Genomic DNA, 12691 nt, shown 5'->3' on the forward strand with positions numbered 1-12691 from the left:
TTTTAACCACAGTTAACTGTACAGTTCAGTGGCATTAAGTACCTTCACATTGTTGTGCAACTCTCACCATCGTCCATCTTCCGAATTTTTCACCTTCCTAAACAGAAACTCTGTCTCCATTAAGCACTAACTCCCCATTCCCCCTCCCAACCCCTGGCCCCTGGCATCTACCAATGTACTTTCTGACTCTATGAATTTGACTATTCCAGGTACCTCATAAAAGTGGAATCAAACAGTATTTGTCTGCACCAAATGTATATTGGAATGCATTTTTAAGGTTAACATGTCCTGCAAGCAGATTGTACCTTCGTTTCCCTCCCCCGTGTTATACAGTAGGCCCTCAGCAGCCTTCTACTTCATACATAATAGTGTACATACATCAGTCCCAATCTCCCAGTCCATCCCACCACTCCCCCCCCCGCCCTTAGTGTACATACATTTGTTCTCTATGTCTGTGTCTCTATTTCTGCTTTGCAAATAGGTTCCTCTGTTCCATTTTTCTAAATTCCACATATATGTGTTAACATACGATATTTGTTTTTCTCTTTCTGACTTACTTCACTCTGTATGACAGACTCTAGGTCTATCCACCTCATTACAAATAGCTCAATTTCGTTTCTTTTTATGGCTGAGTAATATTCCATTGCAGATGTGTACCACATCTTCTTTTCCATTCCTCTGTTAATGGACATTTACGTTGCTTACATGTCCTGGCTATTGTAAATAATGCTGCAATGAACATTGGGGTACATGTATCTTTTGGAATTATGGTTTTCTCTGGGTATATGCCCAAGAGTGGGATTGCTGGGTCATAATGGGCAGAAGGCCTAAATAGACTTTCCTCCAAAGAAGACATACAGATGGCCAAGAGGCACATGAAAAGATGCTCAACATCATTAATTATTAGAGAAATACAATCAAAACTACAGAGAGATACCACCTCACACTGGTCAGAATGGCCATCATCAAAAAAATCTACAAACAATAAATGCTGGAGAGGGTGTGGAGAAAAGAGAACCTTCCTACACTGTTGGTGGGAATGTAAATTGATACAGCCACTATGGAGAACAGTATGGAGGTTCCTTAAAAAACTAAAAATAGAACTACCATATATTACCCGTATACTTTTGGGTAAGACACCAGGAAAAAAAAAAAACAACTGACTTGAATTCATGTGTCCATTTCCTCACCTCGTGTCTCCTTAGCCAACTCCAATAAAGCTTTGTCCTCCCCACTGCACTGGAACTGCCCTTGTCAAACTCACCAGTACCCTGCATCTTGCCAAATGCAATGATCACTATTCTATCCTTATTCTATTTTACCTTTTGGCAGCTTCCTACACATTTGTCCCTCTTTCTTGATAAGCTTTCTTCCTTTGCTTTCTGTAAATTTATTGACTGAGTTTTCTCCTTAAACACTGGCCATTCTTTTTCATTGCATTTTTGGGATCCACTCCCCGCTCCTTCCATCAGACCTCTAAATATTAACCTCCCCTCCCCTCTTTCCCCTCTGCTCTCTCACCTTCACCCTTTGGTTCCCCTCTTTCCACCCTCCCCACCTCTTCTCTTATCAACACCTTCTCCTTAGTAATCTTATCTAATTGGGGTCTTCAGATACCATCTATGTGCCATTAACTGCCTGACCATGCCATTGATCTCCAGAGCAGTTTATCCAGCTGCCTTTCTGACCTATCTACCAGGTTGTTTAATAAGCATTCCAAACTTTTCTTAGGCACCTTAACTTATCCACTTAAACTCTTTTTCCCGCCATTTTTCCTCCATATCAGCGAATGGACTCTACCACCCCCAGGATGACTAAGCCCCAAACCTTGAGAATCAAGGCATATTTTTGATTCTTCTCATTTCCTCTCTCCCTATAGTCAATCCATCAGCAAGTTGAGTTGATTCTACCTCCAAGATGTAACCTGAATCTGTCTGCTTCTCTCCATCTTCACTGCTGCCAGCCTGACCCAACTTTCACCATCTCTGCTAGATCACTCCAATAAAGGTTGAAACTCCAATAAGGGTTGATCTCTACTTTCTCTTTTGCCCCATCAGGAATCTAGTCTCTACTAAGCTGCTAAAGTATCATCTACAAATTTAAATCAGATCCCACCACTCACTGCTTAAAAATACATGAATGGCTTCCAATAGTGCTATGAATAAAATATAGACCCATTGGCATGGCCTACAAAGCCACATGAACTGTCCCTGCCTCTCCCTGAGCTCACGTCACTCACATGCCCCTGAACTCTGTGCTCCAGTAATCTGGCCTTCTTTCTTTTCCTTAAACAGGAACAGGTTTATTCCAGCCTTAAGGCCTTTGAGTTCGCTGTTCCCTCTTCCTGAAATTGCCGAATCCTTTTCAGAGTTCAGACTTCAGCCTGTCTTTACCTCCTTTGGGGAAACTTCCCCCAACACTGTAACCAAAGTAGCACAACAACAGATCCCCAACCCCTGGAACTCTGTTTTTTATCCTGTTTTATTTTCTTTATAGCACTTATTGCTTTCTGAATTTGTCTTCTGTGTTTATTTATTTACTGTTTCTTTCAAAGAGTAGAATAGAAGTTTTGTGAAAGCAGGGATTTTGTCTGCCTTGGTCACTGCTATGTTCTCAGTTCCTAAAACAGTGCTTGGCACTTATTAGAGTCTCAGTGGTTTATGTGTTGAATGAATGAATGAATGAAAACAGAGATAGAAGAATACATAGCTGCTTATACGGATGGTGAAAAATTCATAGCTGCTTTGAAGGATGGTGAAAAGACCTTTCTTTCCCCACAAATCTTTCCATCTTGCCTCCTGGTAATATCTGAAGTTCCATTTTTAAAGAATAACAACTGACTTTTATTTCTGGTTATGACTTAGCTATACAGGACTCTCATGCCAAAAACATACATAAAACCTAAGTAAAATTTATAAAGCAATTTTTCTCTCTCCTCTTTGGTATTCTTTGTGTATCCAGAAGCTAAGGATTCATGCTTTTCACCAATTCTAGGAAAATCCTTGGTCGTTATCCATTAGATACTGTCTTCCCCATTCTCTCTGTCCTCTATCTTGTCGGACACATGTCGAAACTTCATATCCTAGTATTACGTTGTTTTCCTTCTCTTTCATTTTTTTTTATTTTTGGCTGTGTTGGGTCTTCATTTCTCTGTGAGGGCTTTCTCTAGTTGCGGCAAGCAGGGGCCACTCTTCATCGCGGTGTGCGGGCCTCTCACTATCGCGGCCTCTCTTGTTGCGGAGCACAGGGTCTAGACGCGCAGGCTCAGTAGTTGTGGCTCACGGGCCTAGTTGCTCCGCGACATGTGGGATCTTCCCAGACCAGGGCTCGAACCCGTGTCTCCTGTATTGGCAGGCAGGTTCTCAACCACTGCGCCACCAGGGAAGCCCTCTCTTTCATAGTTTTAAGCTCTTTCTCTATGCTGAATTCTGGATTTTGTCTTCAGCTCTATCTTGGTTGACTAATTCTTTCTGCGGGTGTGTTTAATCTGCTCTTTATTTTAGCTTTAAATTTAATCATACCATTTTTCCCTTCTAGGAGTTCAATTTTTCTGAAATTGCTTGTTTCTTGATAGTTACTTTTTCACGCTTTAAATGTTATCATTAATTTATTAATAATTTACAAACATTTTTATAATTTAACCAATAATTGCATTATCTCAATTCTTCGGAATCAGATTGAGCTCCTTTGTTTTTGCTGACTCTGACTCATGGTGGCTTAGTCACTCATGCTCTTTATGTGTTCACTTTTGAGCTCATGTTCAACTTGGCTTTATCTGTGGGATTCTGTGGAAGCTGTGTTGAGTATCTATCCCTCCAGGTATGATTTATTTTGGCATTTGCTAAAAGTTTGATTTTGTTAATAACCTAGGATCATTTTATATTCCTTTCTTATCTTGCGTTTCTGAGACTATACAGATAGTGTAAACATGAACCCCTAATTCACATGAGGGCAGGTTGGGGTTATGAACTCTCAGAGGAGACTTTTTTCCAAAGAGTCCCGGACAATATGTCAAGTATTGTTTTATGCCCCCTTTGTCGGTGGGCAGATATTTTTCTTGTTCCCCTTCATTGAGGATATTTCAATGTTCTTGGCTTTATGCAGGGGTCTTGGATTCAGCCCTCCACCTTGTGCGTTTCAAGGAATTGTCTCCTGTTCTCATGTTTTTCCATGGGTAAAGAGAATGAAAGTTATCCTCAGGATACTCTTTTCTTCAGTACTCTCTAGGGAGTTCCCTTCTTTCCATGGAAGGTCAGCTATACATCTCAGAGCCTTGCCATATGTGATCCAGCAATTTTAAGTGCTTTTTGTTGGGAAGATTTGTATAGTATATAGCCTACCATATTTTCAGAGATAGAAGTCATACATTTTCTGTAACCCATGTATTAGTTAATTCTTCATGTCTTTATATACTGTCTACCAATTATTGATAATAATCTTATCTCTTTAGATAATTTTTTTTTTTTTTTTTTTTTTGCGGTACACGGGCCTCTCACTGTTGTGGCCTCTCCCCTTGCAGAGCACAGGCTCCGGACGCACAGGCTCAGCAGCCATGGCTCACGGGCTCAGCCGCTCTGCGGCATGTGGGTTCTTCCCGGACCGGGGCAAGAACCCGTGTCCCCTGCATCGGCAGGCGGACTCTCAACCACTGCGCCACCAGGGAAGCCCCTCTTTAGATAATTTTAAAGCTCAAATCCTTTTCATACTTATTCTCCCATACGAATCATTGCTTTCGTTTTCTAAATATGAAAACTGGGCTCAGAGTTAAGTGAGTTGTCTAATAATAACTATCATTTTTTTGACATCTACTCTGTGTCGGGCACTATAAATATATTATGGAAAATGCTTACAGCAGACCCATGAAGTGGTTATCGTTTTCTGTGGTTGAGAAAGCTAAGTGTCAAATGTGTATGCAACTGGACTAAGGTCCCATAGCTCATCATACTCAGGCCTGCCTGATTCCAGAGCCTGTTCTCTTTCTAGTGCTGTCTCTGTTTATTCCATTTCCCCAGGCTGCTCTCCTAGATGTGGGCTTAATGAGGGCATTTATGCATTTTAGTGAGAATATTTACTTAGCAAGTTCTTTACTAATAAATGTGTTTAGTAGTAACAATGGTTCATTGGTTTGTTGCAAGTGTGCACTATGTACCTTTTCAATCTCAGTTACATCTTGGAGATAAGCTCTTTTGGAGTCTTAAATGACTCAAATGAACCCAGATACTACCATTTATTGTTGTGACCTTTTCACGGTGTAGATATCTCGTCTAAAGGTTACTAGCTGGTACCTCAAGCTGTGGTTTTTAATCCTTTTCTTTTTGAGCCATGAATTTATTTTTCAAATGATGTTTTACACAGAATCCTAATACAAATCAGAGAATTAGTGGCCCTTCCTGAGGAGTACATATAGACCTGCCATCGCATTTCACTTCTTGAAAAATTAGTCACCTTGTAAAAAAACATGTATAAACAAGTACAAACAAATAAAAATCATCAGCTATGACAAATAAATTCAACTATCTGTGAATACAGCTCTTGATTCTTAGTTTTCAGTTTCCATTATTTTTGTCCATATAATTATGGGAGCCTGTGCTGTTGAAAAACCACGTCTCTAAGAAAAATGAAATTGTTTGTACATTGAACCTGATATGCTGTACCAGCTCTCTTCAATTCAGTCCAACATTCTTAATTTGTCAGTTTCAATGAAACAACATAGTGTCCATCAGCCAAAATCAAAGGAAGGGAATGTGAGACTTCAAAAGAAATCTCTCCTCCCAGTAGCCACTTTGTATCTTCTCCAGGAATGCATTTTTTCTCTGCCAATCTGGGTACTTCCATGTCAAAGCTCTAGGAGGGCCTGCCTCAGGTTGGAGGTTTGAACTCTAAAACCAGGGGTCTTTCCACTGTACAACAGCCTTCCCTGGTCCTCCCTCTTTTTCCCAGCCTGGCCAAAATAATTCCATTTTTTATTTGAAACAAAAATCAAGTCTCATTTTCCTTCAGAAGCAACCCTTGGTTGTCTCTGTTCATAAAGATTTTTCTGTCCTTTGAACTTAGAGCTGATATAGGATTACAATTCCACTCAAAATATATATCTTGGATACCTTTTCTATCTATCTACCCCATTCCTTTAAAGGCTATATGGTACCTTATTATTTGTATAGTATACTTTGTTTAGTTCCATACTGAAAGACTTTTATTTTGTTATCACATTTTGGCATTACAAATAATTTTGTAATGATTTCATGGTACTTTCATCTTGGCATATTTGTTCCAATAGATATGTAAAATAAATTCTTACTGTCAAAGCTGTTGGGTTAAAAGGTATAGACAACATATGTTTTTGATAGTTATTAGCAACTGTATGAGAATGACTGTGCACACCCTCACCATCACTTGGTGTCATAAAAATTTAGATAGAATAATTTGGTTTACCTATGTTAGGTTAGGTACATACAGAGCTAGTGAGGCACTTAACAAATATATGTGCACCCTTCTCTTTTTTCTCTAGAGAAAGAGTTTTTTAGGTGTTGTGGCTTTGAACAAATTTCATCTAAGTCTCAGTTTTCTTATCTGAGAAATGGGGTTAACAAAACTTTAAGAATACATATAAAGTTGTTGTCAGGATGAAATCATACAAAGCAAATAAAGTACTTGACCCAATATTTGACAATGCTCACTACATGGCAGGAACTTTCTCTTTGTGTTTTCTGTAGTACTGGGTACATATGACACTCGGAAAATTCCTTCATCATCATCATACCCAATATCTGCTAAATACTGACCACACGTGCCACCACTGTACTTCTTTACTTAAATTTTACACCAACTTAAAGGTACAAGTTAATTAGGTGTGGATCAGAGATCTAAACCTACCCAGTCTGAATGTAGAAAGTGTTCCACCTTTTGGAAATCAGATGCTGTATGCAACAGGTTGCTCACCTCTTGTTTCTCTCAGGCCGATGTGCTGTCCCTGGAGCTGCCATCTTGCTAAAGCCAGTCGGCTTCCTCGGCTGGCTTTACCATTCCTGCCTGGACGTGACAGCACGTTTATAAGGGTCACCTGTTGTGGTTCAACAAAAACACTGTAGTTAAAGAGGACAGACAGAGAAAACAATAAGCATGTTTATTTCAACAAAGTAAAAAAAAAAAAAAAAAAAATCACAATTTATTTATCCAAAGACTGGTTTGATTTCTATTGAATACTATATAAAGCCCTACATCTAAAGATAAGCCCAGGTGGATCTCCAACAGCTAAAATGTTACACTAGGACTTTATCAGTGTGCGTTTAATAAGTCATGGGTTGTGTGTTTTCAGGTGAGTATTTAAAATGGCATTTTGAAATAAGTGTAAGTATTCATTGTTTGCTTCGCTTTTTATAATTTCTTTGCTCAGCGGCCATGGCTCACGGGCCAGCCGCTCCGCGGCATGTGGGATCCTCCCGGACCAGGGCACGAACCTGTGTCCCCTGCATCGGCAGGCGGACTCCCAACCACTGCGCCACCAGGGAAGCCCACTTTTTATAATTTCTGTGTTGATATCATCAGTGAAGGATTGTAATAAGAACTGGGCACCTTAATTTTGAAAGAGAAAACATCCCCTACAGCCCAACGGATATAGGTAATTTTGTTTTACATAAAGGTAGGCTGATAGACAATGGTGATCTTCTCATTTTACAAATGAACATTGAGGCCAGGAGTGTCAGAAACTTGAACTTTTGCTGTGCTATTAGGACAAACAGGGGTAGGTCTGTGGGGTGCAGCCTTGGGCTTTCAAAAGGGGTCCTGCTTTGTGCATTAAAAAAGTGTGTAACAATCACATAGAGAAAAAAATCTGGAAGGTTATACAGCACAATGTTAACTCCATGTGGTGGGATCAGAGAATATTTTTACATTTTAAAAGTATCTTTCTAAATAGCCTGAAATTTTTAAAAATGAAAATCTTTTATAATCAGGAAAATGAAGAAGCCATTAATGAATAAAGGAACAAATCTGATGGAAAGCAAAGAAAGCTCTGCCTTTCCTGGTCCCTCTGAAACTTGGGAATCTAGGCTGGGCTCCCTACTCTCCTGTCCGTCCTTCCAGATCTCATCCAGATTAGTGGGCATACTTGGGCTCTTCCTCTCACTCTGGCTCAGATGTGGTGTCTTGTTTTTCTGTTTCATTCTGTGAACTGAGGGGGGTCTTGGAGTTATCATTCAAATGAAGTTCTAGTCAGTTGTCCTCTGCTATCTGACCTTAGTCTCTCTCTCCAGTACTCCACACAATATCTCAGATGAATAACTTTTCACCCTGCTGCGTGGAATTGTGGAGAAGGAAGCTTTCAGAATTGGATAGCTGGGCATTCAGGTTATCTAACCAGCCTGAGTTTCAGTTTCCTTATCTGTAGAGTACAGATAATAATCCTACCCTCTTTTTGTTTGCTTTAAGTACTAGAGATGATATAAAAATAGTGTTCACCAAAGTACCTGTCATTCCCTCATTCAACAACAGCTATTTATTGTGTACCTATTTATGCCAGGCACTCCTCTGGACACTGGTGATACACAGAGTCGACATATTTTTTTAGATGAATATGTATTTTTCATCTCTTAATTCTAGTATAGAACATCCTCTATGACCTTTCAACTTACTAATTTTATAGATACAGAGCTATGCATATAAACTCTGCCCCCGCCAACAGATGTTATCAGCAGTCCCCTGTGGCCATTATAGTTTTGCCATCAGTCATGGCTTAAGGTGCGTTTGCTGGGTTTTGCTTTTTCTGAAGGGCAAAGCAAAACACAAAGAGTGAGCTAAAAAACTAGTATCTAATACCACTTTGATATTATAGCCATTAAGTTTTATGAAAAAGATAGTTTCACTGTTCAGATATCAGAATCCTAACTTTATGAAAATGTCCATAGTTGTTGAGAGATTTATGTAAATGTCCACAGTTGTTGAAGACCTAGTCTCTTATAAATTTTATATGCAGTGAAAATAAAGATAAAATAAGAGCATCTTTTTAAGAGATCTGAAATGAAGAAGAGTTGGAACTGAAGCCATCAATATCTACAGTTCTCTGAAGAAATTGAAGCTTGTATAGCTAACAGTGTTGACAATTATTGAACACTTTTTAATGTGTCAGGTACTGTTCTAAGTGTACAAATGAATTTAATTCTCACATCAAAGAGCTATTATTATCATTCCCTCCCCCCCCCCCCACATCTTAAAGATGAGAAAACTGAGGCACAGAGAGTTTATGTAGCCAGGTTGCAGGTAATAAACGGCAGAGTTGGGATTTGAACCCAGGTAGGTGGGCTCTATTGTACTGATATATGCACATTGGTTACCATGTAGCTTCACTGTAGACTTATGTACAAATGGACTTATTAACAATTCTTTGAAATCTAATCTGCTCAGTGGTAGAGAAATTCCTGACTAGACACTTAACTACTAACTGCGGTTGTGGGGATGCCAGAGATGGAATTGTTGGGTCAGAATCATTCATGGGAAACCCAATATTCTATTTTTTAAAGATCTCCCAATACTTGGAAAATCTGAGGAAGAAAAGAGAAGAATTCGCTTTCAGTGGGGAATCTATTTCATACCTCCATTTAAAAATTTTTTATCAAACACTGGCTGATGTTTAAATTGAACTGAAATGTTAAACTAAAAAGAGCAAAGACCCTTTAGGATGCCTAGAAGGGACTGGTAGTTACTGAACTCACTGGTAGTCTGGGACTGAGAAAGAAGTCAAAGGAGTGAGAAATAAAACATAAACTGAGTTACCATGAGTAGTCCCTTTCTCACTGGTGAGATAATCAAGGGCAGGTTCTGCCTATCTGACTCCAGGTTCTTTGCTTTTCTTCCATGACTTGAACCATGAGGAGGGAATTTTTCTAATACTGATAGTTTTTTCAATACTGAGTCTATTGGTGCCTTAATTCTGATGCTAGTAAACAGCTAAAGAGCTAACATAATTGTGACCAGCTGGTCAAAGTCTTGTGACTCTCAAGCAAAACTAACTCTAGTTTTGATGTCCCATCAGATTTGCAAGACTTCCGCAGAACTGGGTTTAGGCTCAATGCACAACTCAGGCTTAGAAGACTTACTGAATTGTGGTTAAATTAGTAAATCTAGTGACAGAAAGCATTTGACCTAGATGTTTGTATTTCTTTAGTTCATTCTCCAGGTTTGATCTCTGTGTTTATATTTTGGGAATAAGTTAAATAGCTCATTGCCTTAGGTAAAAATAGAGGAAATCTGAATAAAGCACAGACTTTAGTTAATAATAATGTATCAATATTGGTTAATAAGTTGTAACAAATGTACCACACTAATGTAAGATATTAGCATTACAGGAAACAGTATAGGCTATCTGGGGGGCTCTGCATTATCTTTCCAAATTTTCTGTAAATTACAAGTTATCATAAAATAAAAAGTTTACTTTTTAAAACAAACAAACAAAAAACTCATTGCCTTATCCTTTATATAAACATTGAGTTATGTTTTAAAAAACAGTGGAATTTTTATTAAAATTTTTGACTTCAGAGGTAATAATCACCAAGCTTAAGACGAATATACCTAGAGAGCATGACTTAAAGAAACAACTCCTAAGTATAATTAAGTACTTTCCCCCCAAATCCTTACTCTAATGATTCTAAATTCTGTCTTTCTTTCTTTCTTTTCTTTCTTTCTTTCTTCCTTCCTTTCTTTCTTTCTTTCTTAACGTAAGCCATCCATTTTGGAAACTTCTGAGACTATGATAGTGTCAAATCCATCATGGCTCAAAGCAGTTCCATTACAAGCATTGGTGACCTTGCTGTATACCGCATTGCATAATTATTCACCCTCTGCTCTTTTCCTCCTGTCACTGTGGAAGAGATGTTTCTTCTCTAGTTCCTGGGTACGGACCCTCTTTCTTCCCATACTTGCTGGGATGCTGCCTCATGCCTACTATCTTTTCTGGATTGTCCGTCTCTCCTTTTTTATTGATTTATTGCCCTGGTTTCACGCAGCCGTCTCGACTCTACTCTGAGCAACTTGGGAGAAGGGACGTGGATCACTTATTTCTGTATCTCCCAGCCTATCTAGCACACTGTAGGAGATCAAAATAAAATTATTTTTAACATTAAGATGTAATGATAAAGACAATAACCTTTTCTCTATTTTTCCTCTTATTCTGACTTGATGAAGAAACAACAACGAACCTTAAGCAGAGCTTGGCTCCACGGTTCACTGAGTGTTCAAGTCCCTTCATGAGGATAGCTATGACTTCGTTTTAGCTCCTTTGCTACCACAGGATTGACTGTGTTGGTGTGGACATCAGGAGGGACGAGTAGACCAACCAGATCATTCCTTTCTGTCAATCTTGTGCCTAAATTTTTCCCTGAGGCAGAAGCAGAAAGAGAACTACCATCTCTGCATTGTCCATCCATATGTTGGCCACACAAGTCCCATGCTCTCTTACCAGTCAGATTTCTCTGTCAATTCACCTTTTCAGGTCCTCTACTGAGTGCTTACTGTACCACTGTGCTCCCTGCAACGTAGTTTTCCTTGGCGAGGAATCCTGTGAATATACCAGGCAAGCCAGGCAGTCTAGGACTGACCAAGAAGTCAAAGGAGTGAGAAATAAAATGTAAACTGAGTTACCATGAGTAATCTCTTTCTCATTGGTGAGATAATCAAGGGCAGGTGCTGCCTTTCCGGCTCCAGGTTCTTCGCTTTTCCCCTGCAGCTTGAGCTGTGAGGAGGGAATGTTTCTGATACGGGTAGCTCTGGAGTCTATTGGTATCTTTATTCTGATGACGGTAAACTGTTGTCAAGACCTTGGAGTGAAAGAATCTCAGCATATACCAGCCTCTGTTTCCTAGGACAGTTGGTATCTCTTCCACGACAAGCTATTTTAGTGAGGCTAACTGGAAAACAGATTTTCTAAAACTACTATTTAATGTATCACACATAAAATCACACATACGCCACGAGTTGTTAAAGCAAACTTGAAGGTAATCGCCTCTGACTAAAAGAAGCAAGAAGAAAAAAACGCAAACCTGATCCCTGAGTCTGGGAAGACAAAATGGGGATTGTAATATTTGGTTCACTTGAGAGAGACAGAGAGGAGTACAATAATCTTATCTGTCTCTAACAGTCCTGTTCCTCAAGGTCATGCACATACAGAGATTGTTTTTTTTTTTTTTTAATTCAACAGAACTACGCAACACTCTTTCGGCTCCACAGTGTCCTGACTGAGGCCACCTCTCTAGGCTACTCTCCCCAGGCTTTTAAGTCACAGTGAGATTTGCCACAGGCATGAGATCGGGTCCACAGAACCTGAGCTGAGCAGTGACCCACAGGTGCGGGATTGCTGGGATTTGCACCAGATGTTGCATGCAGGTGATAAATGAAGGAAAGGAAAATGTGTCCTGAGGGACACTGAAATCTGAGAATCGTTCTGCTCTAGTGACTCCCTAATTTGGTGGTTGATGGCAGTTATTCCTAGCAGCGCTAACCCCTTGTCTTGCATTTCCCTCGGCCGAACATCAAAAGAATGAAGAGAAATGCCAGAGAATGTCAACTCGAATTCCATTATCTTAGCACCCCTCATTTCATTTAATTAATTTATTTTTATATCAATATATTCTCTTCCGGAACTCATCTTTTAATCTACTGAACACACTAGTTAATGATATAAAAAGAAGCAGAATCCCTTATT

At 39.4% G+C, this 12691-nt stretch overlaps 1 long non-coding RNA gene across 1 annotated transcript in view; it reads right to left on the reverse strand.

The window, feature by feature from the left end:
- LOC307194894 overlaps positions 1-12691 on the reverse strand; it is a 182928-nt gene that overhangs the window by 65619 nt on the left and 104618 nt on the right. The window contains exon 2 of the long non-coding RNA XR_013830653.1: positions 6940-7060. This is a non-coding gene — a long non-coding RNA (uncharacterized lncRNA). The remainder of the gene's footprint in view (positions 1-6939; positions 7061-12691) is intronic.

This window comes from Stenella coeruleoalba (assembly GCF_951394435.1).
Source record: "Stenella coeruleoalba genome assembly, chromosome: 1".
NCBI classification, from domain to species: Eukaryota; Metazoa; Chordata; class Mammalia; order Artiodactyla; family Delphinidae; genus Stenella; species Stenella coeruleoalba.